Source organism: Myotis lucifugus, unplaced genomic scaffold, assembly GCF_000147115.1.
Source record: "Myotis lucifugus unplaced genomic scaffold, Myoluc2.0 scaffold_39, whole genome shotgun sequence".
NCBI lineage: Eukaryota > Metazoa > Chordata > Mammalia > Chiroptera > Vespertilionidae > Myotis > Myotis lucifugus.
This window is the reverse complement of record NW_005871087.1, coordinates 6,596,555-6,605,402: the sequence shown is the minus strand read 5'-3', so window position 1 is coordinate 6,605,402 and position 8,848 is coordinate 6,596,555.

Here is an 8,848-nt window from a genome sequence, read left to right as displayed (position 1 = left end):
CTGTGCTCTAGCTCCATTCATTGTGTGCATCCCCTCCCAAGATGTATCCTAAGGTCTGAGAAAAGCCTAAGAGAGCTCACAGGGTGTTACGCTTAGTGTAAAACTGGACATACTTAAGCACATTGGTATAATTTTGTAGGTTATTTTCTGGGTCTGTGAACACTCAAAAAATGTTTTCATTAATTTAAATGGTAACTGCTTCTTGGCTTTGCACCATTGCAACTTACAGAAGTTTCACAGGAACACTCTGCTTTCACTTCGTGGGGGAAACCCGTACTCCACACATCTATGTTGGTGAACTGCTCTTTTCTTTGGAAAGAATGCTTTAAAACGCAAAGGTCTTAGATTCAAGGTTTTGCCTGGGTCATTATCCACTGGTTGCAGCTCCTCACCTCCTGCCTCTGTCTCACCAATTGTTAAAAGCCAAGACGTAAAGAAAGATGGGGTGACATTGGTAGCTTTGGTGCAGACTTGCCAGGGATTGTCAAAGTGACCCATCTCCTGTGGTGGATGTTGGTTGGAAGGTCCCAGCATCAGTCCTTGTTCTCTGTCATTGCCACTCCTGTGCCGCCTTCTCTTCTCTTAACCAGGCCTACTTCTCAAGTCCCTCAGAGCAGGAAAACTTCCTTTGTAAGATCCTCCCTCCCTCCCTTCCTCCTTCCCATCCTTCCTTTCTCCCTCTCCAGTAGCATTGTTGAGCATTTAGAGCAGGGGTGGGGAACCTTTTTTCTGCCAAAGGACATTTGGATATTCATAACATCAGTCACGGGCCGTACAAAATTATCAACCTAACAATTAGCCTGCTATATTTGGTCAAACATTTCATTAACTCACCCCTAATGCCTTGGCAGGGCCAGACCAAATGAGTTCCTGGGCCTTATAAGGCCAAGGGCCAGACATTTCCCAACCCTGATTTAGAGAGCGCCTGTCACACCCTCAGTTTTGCACACCCTCAGTTTTACACACCCTCAGTTTTACACACCCTCAGTTTTGCACACCCTCAGTTTTACACACCCTCAGTTTTGCACACCCTCAGTTTTGCACACCCTCAGTTTTGCACACCCTCAGTTTTACACTTCCAGGGGCCTGAAAGCCAACGTGGAACTACCAATGTTTCCACCAAGTTGCCTCTAAGTAATGGGGCTCTGGGCTCCAGCTACTAGTAAATTCCAGAAGGAAAAGGCAATTCAAAGATGGCATCATTTGTCTCTGTTGGTAGCTATTATTAATATATATCTTTTTAAACAACCACAATGCCTATATTGTCTCCATCTGAAAGCTTGACTTCACCTCTTTCAATATAGTCACGGAAGAAGGAGCAAAGTGGAACTTCTTTTTCAATAAGCTCAATGAGCAAGAGCGAGAACATGACATGCAGATTTCTCCCAGTGACAAAAGCTGAGTCAGTTAGAAAGGGCAGAACTATGCAGTGGATATGATGTGCGAGGCATTTGACAGTTCTGTTCCAGAGTTAACATGTAGGGGAACGGGAGAGTCTCCTTGATGTAGAAAAACCCAGGTCTTGCATTTCCAGGTCTCTATTTCGATTTCCACCCTAGCATTTTATTATCAGCATCTGTAACTCTGAAAATATGTTAGAGTGATTTTTTTTTTACTGACATAGAATAAAAGCATTGCTTCACCAGAGCATTGGAATAAGAAAAAATAAGTAATTCTGTCCAGTTTTATGATCTGACGTTGTATTAAAGTGATAGATTGGTACTCGGCATGTCTTTTTCTGGGCTTCCTGTAACCCTAGTAACATATAAACCATCAACTATAAGATAATTGCCTTCTGAAAGAAGAGGAAAATGTGGGGGGTGTTTGCCTGTCTCCTCCAATCCAGCACCAAATAGTAGTATTTGAACTAGTTTCTGGGAAATGCAACCCGACAAATTCAGGGCCAGCATGAGGCAGAACCAGCACACGTGTTCTTTCATCTCTCGTTTTCAGCTCGCTCCATTTGGTTCTCTGCCTTTCCTCCCAGCCCTTGTTTGTTATGAAGCACTAGAACTGAGAACTACAGAAAGTGCTTGCAAGCTGGGTAAACATATGAAAGTTAGTTCAGGAAGAAGGAAAGAAAAGAGAGGACGCAAGGACATTGCACAGCAGAGCGGAAGAGGCTCAGCCTCAGCGTCAAGGGACCTGCCTGAGAACCCCAGCTCCGCCTTTCAGCAGCTGTATGGTCCTGCCACGGGTCCCTTCATCTCTCTGAGTCCTAGTTTCTTCCAGTGAGAAATGGAATAGTGACATTTACCCCAGTGGGTCTGCTGGGAGAATTACATGAGACGATGTATCTAAAACACGTGGTTAGCCCACTGCTGTGGCTCAGTGGTTGAGCACTGACCCAGGAACCAAGAGGTCAAGATTTGATCCCAAACAGGGCACATGCCCAGTTGTGGGCTCAATCCCCATTAGGGGGTGTGCAGGAGGCAGCCGATCAATGATTCTCTTTCATCATTAGGGGGTGTGCAGGTGGCAGCCAATCTATGATATTTCTCTCTCATCAATGTTTCTATCTCTCTATCCCTTTCTTTTTTAAAAAAACATTTTAAAAACAAAAAACTAAAAAACACGTAGTTAGTGCTCAGTCGATGGTTCTCCCTGATTAGCCCGTGTAAGTTAAGGTTTATGAGCTTGATGTATTGTCACTTTTCAAGGGTATATTTTTGCTCTCAGGTTTTTATAAGACTTCTTGATGCATAAACTCAAAAGAGGAAGCCCTGGGGAATTTCCCACATTGTGGCCGATCAGTTGGGAAAGATTTGCTTAGGACATCAGGGCCTTCGGGGAGTTTGTCCAATTACGCCACCAAGGTATTTTTTCTGGTATTTAAATAAGATCCACGCTGTATGCAGGGCTATCTTTGTCACCAAAGAACTTCTGGCTTCTCTGTTTCTGTGGGTGATGTCATTGTGCCATCATTAGGGCAGGTGGTGGCCTGGGGCATGGCATGCAGAGAGAGATCTGGGGTTGAGGTGACCTCTAAGATGAATGGCAGGCTCTCCTCCTAGGGCTACAGGGTTAGGAAACGTCGGTACACCTAGGACGGTGCCAGCTTACCCCTGCTGCCCCTGAGCAGTTATCAATCGCAACTCCTCCCTGTTCATTCTCAAAATTATCCCAGTTTGGATGGTAAATTACATAGTGACCTTAATCAGAGTGAACTTTATGTGAGCAAGAACAGTAAGTCACAACAGGGACATTGATGAAGTACCTTCATTCTAATCAATGTTAAGACACACCGCCATGGCCTAGCTGGTTTGGCTCAATGGATAGAGCGTCGGTCTGCGGACTGAAGGGTCCCAGGTTCGATTCTGGCCAAGGGCACATGTGTGGCTTGCGGGCTCGATCTCCAGTAGGGGACGTGCGGGAGGCAGCCAATCAATGATTCTCTCTCATCATTGATATTTCTATCTCTCTCTCCTTCTCCCTTCCTCTCTGAAATCAATAAAATATATTAAAAAAAAAAAAAGACACACCGCCATGGCATGTACCACTAAGAAAGAATAAACCCCATCATGTTCGTTTGCTAGGCCTGCCCTTGCAGGTATCCACATTATTAACTGGTATCCGAATTACTAAACGGTAATGGTTCAATCCTAATTATTAACCGGTCCTGGTTAATGCAGATTGACCATTTACCGGTGAATAATTCAGATTTTGTAATCAAAGAGAACACGATAATTTCAAGAGAAACATCAAAAGTGCTTTATTCAAACTAATGTCCATCGCTAGCTATACATTTCCCTCATCTTTCAGGTAATTTGTGGATACCGTCCCAATAGAACTTTTCTTGTTTTGAGGCAGACCATTCAGAGACCCAATTTTCCACTTCTTCGTACATTTTGAAGTGCTGCTCAGAAAGTGCGTGTGCCATCGATCGGGACGTAATCTGAAGGAGCAAGGTCTGGTGAATATGGCTGGTGGGTTAATACTTCCCAGGCAAGATCTTTTAACGTGTCTTTAACTGGTTGAATGAAGTGTGTGATGGTGCATCATCATGAAGCAAAATTACTTTGCTGTGTCTTCTGGCCCATTCTGGTGGTTTTACGATCAAAGCGTGGTTCAAATTGATTATTTGTTGTCGGTAGCGATCACTATTAATGGTTTCACCTGGTTTTAGAAGCTCATAATACCACACTTTCCTGATCCCACCAAACACAGAGCATTGTCTTCTTTCTGAAGCTATTTGGCCTTGCAGTCGATGTTGATCATTGACCTGGATCAACCCATGATTTTGTGTGTTTGGGATTCTCAAAGTAAATCCACTTTTCATCGCCAGTCACAATTCGATGCAAAAAAGACTTTCTTTCGTGCTGTTGAAGCAACATTTTACTGATGACTTTTCGATTTTCCATTTGTCTTTCTTTCAGTTGATGTGGCACCCACTTTCCTTCCTTTAAAATCTTTCCCATTGCTTGTAAACGATCGGAAATTGTTTGCTGAGCAACGTTTAATCTTTCTGCAAGTTGTTTTAGAGTTTGACACGCATCTTCATCCCATAATGCTTGTAATTGTTGGTCTTCAAACTTTTTTTGGTTGACCTGGACGTTCTTTGTCTTTCACACCGAAATCATCACTTTTAAAGCGTTTAAACCAGTGTTCACAAGTGTCTTGAGATGGAGCATGTTCACCATAAGCTTCCCGAAGTATACGATAACTTTCAGCAGCACTTTTCTTCAAAATAAAGTAATGAATTAAAACTTCCCGCAAATGCTCTTTTTTTGGCACGAAATTTGACATTTTTAAGCGTAAAAATATCTATGATGTTAACACCTTCAGAAAATTTGACATATGAAGTTTTGAAGCTTGTTGTCAATATAACAAAATAGCATACATATCAAATCGCATATATATCAACATATGTGTAACTCCATGTATTGAAAAAAAATCTGAATTATTAACCGGTACACCTGGTAGGTGGCTGTCTGCTCCCTGTGTCTTTATAAGCTCTTCCCTCCCTGTGTGTGTCCTAATCTCCTCTCCTTTTAGGGACACTAATTATGTTGAATTAGGGCCCACCCTGAAGACCTCCTTTAGTCTTATCACCTTTTTAAAGACCACCTGTCCACACACAGACACATTCTGAGGTCCTGGGTGTTAGGACTTCAACATCTAAATTTTGTGGGAACATGACACCCACCATTTAAACTCTGGTGCGCCCTGAGTTGGTAGCCGTATCCTGGTGTCAGGGCCATTACAATGTGAGCAACTGTATGGGTCAGAACTGCACAGCTCTAAAACACGGTCGGTGTGGAAGGGGTACAACTAGTCCCATTCTCTGTGGCTTTGTGATGGTGAGCACAGAAATGTAGGAACCTCTTCGTTTGGAACCGTCACTTTCCCCCCTCCACCCTCCCGAGGGGCCTGGGAGAGGAAGGGAGCGCCAAGCCGCCCAGATTGTGATCTTGATTGCTTCCCCTCCCTGGTGTCTCACTTCCTGCCAGTTCTTCTTTTGTAACAGTGCCCATGACTGCCCCTTCCTCTCTCCCCACCCACACCCGCATCAGCCCTTAGCTCATACCTGGACGGTTTCCATGGCTCCTGAACCGGTCTTCCCACTTCCATCCCCTTCCTTTCCCTCCGAATCCACCCTGACTCCAGCCTTGGTCAGCAAGATGACGCTCCGAACCCGTAGCCTTGGTCACGCCACACCCCTGCTAGGAAGCCCTAGCCGGCCCTTCACTCCTAAAGAGTAAAAAACAGACGTGTCTCCACCTAACCCTGAGCCTCCACGCTCAGTCTGGCCCGGCCTCCCAGCCAGCTGCCTCCATGACCCTGCAGCACAGCCTGCCTTTCCACCTCGGGGTGTCTGCTCTGTGCCCCTAGACCGGCTGGCCCGTGCTCTGGGCCTGTTTGACTGCTACCATGTAATTATTGCACATCGTTATTTATGTCTGACTCTCCAACTAACAGCCATCCACATGATCGCGACTGTAACGCACTCTGTTAACCACATCCGTGGAGAAAGGAGCTGTTTCTCCTTGGCTCCTCCAGAAAGAATGAAAAGTATTTCCCCCACCCCCTCCAGCCTCCCTGCCCGGGGAGAAGGTGGCCATTGTGTCCTGGAAGTCTGACTTCCTTTTGCCCCCGAGAGAGTTAACAGCCTTTTTGTGTGTTTTCTGTGGGGGGAAAGGGGAAGCCGCCTGGTGGGATGGCCTGGCCGCCTCCCCCTTTGTTTTCTGAGACACAGGCCACCATAACCCGGGGGCTCGGGATCTCTTTTATACGGGCCTGGAAGGGTTTTATATGGATTTCAAATATGAGTTCCAATTTTTTAAATGAGGGAGATTTCCCATAAAAAATCTAAACCTCTGAGCTCTCTTGAAAAAGTCAGGATTTGCAGCGCCGGGCCCCTATTTTCACGTGGCACCGATTGGCAGGATCCAAGCCACGCTGGTCCCCTTTGGACACGTCAAGCACCTTCCAGTTTACCACGGTGCCCACCACTCACCACGGTCTCCTACCACCTGCATCGCTCATTTATGCACCTGCCTGTTCTTGGAAGCACCTGAGTTTTCAGCCCCTGCTTAGACCCACCAAAGGGACTGATCTGAAGCATTGGAGGGAAAGGAGATGGTGGCCGTGAGCTTCAAGAGTGAAAGAGGGCCCTGGCTGAATTGTTCATCCTGTAGAGCATCATCCTGCTACACCAAGGTTGCAGGTTCAAGGCCCGGTCAGGACACATACAAGGATCAACAAATCGATGTCTGTCTGTCTCTCTCTCTCTCTCTCTCTCTCTCTCTCTTCCTTTCTCTCTCCCTCTCCCTCTCTTACCCTTTCCTCTCTTTCTAAAATCAATATTTTAATTTTTATTTTAAAAAAAAGAGTGAAAGAGAGCATCAGCACTCCAGTGGTCTTTAGAACCTGGCATGTTCTAGCATACCTTCCTGAGGGAGCAGGACCGGGGACAGAGGTGGCTGGGTGGATGGACACCTGTGGGGACTGGGCTCTGTGTTTTCACCTTGAGAGGATCAGGGAACAATCCCCATGGCTGAGTTGGGCCCAGAGAAACTTGAATGAACCAAACAGGTGCCACACCTCCAATTTCCTGCCCTTGCCTCCGCCCCACAGCTCTTGTACACCCTACGTGGGGTGGAGTGGAGGGCATTACACTGCATTGCAGCCTCTCCAATTCCATTTCCATTTCATATCACAGTCTATGGTGTAACTCACCCTGCAGCTGTTCAGTGCACAACCAGAGCACCATGTATATGGTGGCTGGGGACAGTGAGGGAGAGAGAATGAGAGAGAGAGAGAGAGAGAGAGAGAGAGAGAGAGAGAGAGAGAGTGTGTGTGTGTGTGTGTGTGTGTGTGAAGCCTCTCAAATGGATTGATTTGGGCTTCTCACCAACCTTGACAGTGGAGACCCAGAACTTCAATTTAATTTTTAAAAAACAAATGTAATATATCTTTTTTCCAAGTGTGGTTTAGTCATCGAATTCTGTTACAGAAAATAAATAGTTCCCCAGAGCAGAGCGCGTGTCCGATCTTTCTGTATCCTCCATAGTGTTCTGCTAAGTTAACACAGGTCCCAGCATGCAATTTCTCTCCCCAGGAAAACTTACCTTTTTCCTTTTCCTGGGTGATCAGTCCTAGGCAAAACTGGCTTATGCCCCTCAAACTGCAATGAAGAGTTTAATTAGCATATGAGTGTCTGCTTATGGTGACCAGTTGGTGTGTAATCTCTCCAGGAGGGAGTTCAAATCACCCTCTCTGCCATTGACACTCACTATTCACTGCCTTAAAATGTGAGTACCTTTGATTAGAAATTCCACTTCTAGAAATTTATCCCAAGAAAAGAATCAGGAGATGTCAGCCAAGACTTCTGAGTATAGATGTTTATTGTAATACTAGAGGCCCGGTGCACAGATTCATGCACATTGAAAGGAAATTAATTAGAAGGTGGCAGGCAGGGCGGAACTGGGCAAGATGGGCTGGACATGCCCTGGAGCCAACCTCCTGTGGTCCCTCCCTGGCCAGCCCCACTGGGGTGATACCGTGGCTCAAGGGCATCTGTGCAGTGAGCGGGGTCCCTCAGGCAAGTAGGGTCCCTCGGCCTGGCCTGCGGGGATCAGGCTGAAACCGGCAGTCCTACATTCCCCCAAGGGGTCCCAGGGTACGAGAGGACACTCTGCAAAGTTGCTGTCACTCAGCAGCTCCTGCACTGAGCGTCTGCCCCCTGGTGGTTAGTGCATGTCATAGCTACCGGTCAGACAGTCAAATGGTCAGACGGTCGCTTAGGCTTTTGCTTTTATATATATAGATATTGATTACGGCCACAATAGTAGGAAGCAACCTAAGTGTTGCACCACTGGGGAGCGATGAAATGCATTCTGATACATTCGTATGATGCAGGACCACGCAGCCTTTGAAGAGAATGTGTGCAGGGTATTGAATGGAATCAGGAAATGGTTAACACATATGTGTAAGATCTCTGTGGGTTGTTAACATTTTTCAAAGGATGTGACTATTGTTAAAAATATCCACTGTCTTCCCCAGCCCCTGACTGTGGGTTCAGCCATGAGGTTTTTTGTTGTTTTTTTAAATCACTGGCATATAAGAAGATGTGATGCTGGGGGAGGGTTGAAACGCATTTGGGTGATTTGCCCTGATCTCTTGAGTCTTTGCCAGAGCCATGAGAACATACGTAGGCTAGCCCACTGGTTCTGGGATAGAAGACAGACATATGCAGCCAAACCAAGCCACCCAGAGGAGCACAATCTGGCTCCACCAACCCCCAGGGAACCCACAGATCCATGAGAATAAAGTACTGTAAGTCCACTGTTGGGGGCTTGTCATGCAGCCCTTCTGTGGCAATCATTGACTGATACAGGAAGCAGAT